A 1,975-nucleotide genomic window follows, 5' to 3' on the forward strand; every position below is an offset into this window, starting at 1 on the left:
TGGGCTGCAGGGAGGGTTTTGTCTGATTCTGCCGCCGGCTGCGTTCTCGGGGTGCCGCGAGCAGCTCACCCGCGCTCTCAGGTCTGAAACCTGCCCCACTCCGTCCTTTCACCGTCTCCTTCCCCTCACGATTGCTTTCTCCTTGGGGGCTGACATTGATTCCATTTTAGCTCTGCAGCTGTAGCTCTCTGCTGTGCCGCTCGCAGCGACCTCTGAGTATAAATAGGGGCTATATTAATAGTTCTGGAATGAGTCCTGCCCCCCCCAACTGCTGCGAGCGGGTGTTAGTTAACACTGAAGCTGTGAGCTCCATCAGGGACTCGTAATTATCCTTCTGCGATTCCTCGGGCATGCCGGGGTCACCGGAACGCCGCTGTTCCACAGCCCCTCCGTGCCGTGGGGGCTCCCTAGGGAAGGAGGACATGATCCTGCAGAAGCAGGAGCTCGGTGCTGCAGCCCCTGTGCAGGGACACGAGCCTGGCAGCATCACAAGCCCTACGGAAGGATTTCAGCCAGAAGCTACAATAAAAGCTGACTCATTTTGCTCCATTTGATCTGGAGCAGTGATAGATTTACCTGCTGTGAAAGGCCCTGCTGTGCTCCAAGCATTAGCAGGGGCATGGTGCTGAGGAGGTTCTGAGCACCAGTCCTCACGACCTCCTCAAATGCTTCCTTGTCTGTTTTACTTACATGGGAACCAGTTATTCTTGTACCTCCCAGTGCCAAAACTAAAGACAATGGTAAACAACCAACAAAAGAAACAAACAAAAAACCCAAACCAAAACAATAGAGTTGCTTTGATGTCCTGAGCTCAGTTTTGGAACACAGGTTTCAATGCACAGTGTCGAACCCTCCCTCCTCACGCATCAAAGCTTTCCCAGGTAGCCGGTTTTGGTACACTTTTCCCCAGATTTGGTCTTTACCCGAAAGCCTCTTAATTCTAACTCTGAAAGCTCCAAAGAAAATTTCTGATGCAGTCTCAGAATGGGACAGATTAAAACCCCGGCATAGTACAAGAATTCCTCACTTGCCTGATGGCAGCATCGCTGACTCCGCACCTGCAGCCCGGCTCCCGCTGTGCTGGTCCCAGGGTGGTAGTGGGATCATCGCCAGAGGTCTGCACTGATGGAGGGATCGGCACGGCCAGGCCTGGCCCAGGGCCTTAAACCTGTTCTGAATGATTCGAGATGCTGGTCAGCTGCGCTGCTTCCAGCTCTAACTTCCTAGCTGGGAATTATCATTGACCCTCATGCTTGGTAACAATAGTAATGGCTTAATGTCTTCCTTCCTTGTATGTTACTGTGCTGATGTGACACCCCCAGCGAATCGCCACACGCAGTGCTAGATACTGGAGAGAAGAGCTGACAGAAGAGGATCTGTCGAAATTGATGCCCTTTGCTGCAGTTCTGGGGCAGCCTGGGTTTCCCACGGGAAGGACGCTGTTCCCTTTTCTCCCAGGACCCTTCCTCGTGCTGTGCCTGGGACTCGGAGGGCTGAAAGCTGCCAGCTCCCCTGGGAGGGTCCCTGTGCTCAGCAGGCAGCGCCACCACACGGGGCTGTGACTGCGGCAGCGCCGGTCCCTGCTTGGGCAGAACGGGCTTCGGAGGAGGCGATGCAGCACGTCCAGTGTCCGGCTGCTTGTTCCCTCCCTCCTCCCTGGCTCTTGCTCTTTGCCTACACAGGCCACTGGCCTCGCCTTTACAGGCAGAGCAGGAATCCCGCGCCTGACAGGGACTGCTTGTAACCAGGAGTCACTGCTCCGAGCGGCGCTGCGGATGCGCACGGCGGGGCCCGCACGGCAGTGCCATTGGCAGAGCAGCCCGGACCGGGGGGGATGGACAGGAACTGTTTAAGCTGCAATCGCTGCTGCAAGTCACTTGTGATCCAGCTACGGCTTAAGACAAGACACAAACGGGGACGGACGCAGGTTACCAGGATTGCTCATGGTGAAAGGCAGTGGCTGCGGCACTGCAGC

The sequence above is a fragment of the Nestor notabilis genome, unplaced genomic scaffold (assembly GCF_000696875.1).
Source record: "Nestor notabilis isolate BGI_N333 unplaced genomic scaffold, ASM69687v1 scaffold19943, whole genome shotgun sequence".
In the NCBI taxonomy this organism is placed as follows: Eukaryota; Metazoa; Chordata; class Aves; order Psittaciformes; family Psittacidae; genus Nestor; species Nestor notabilis.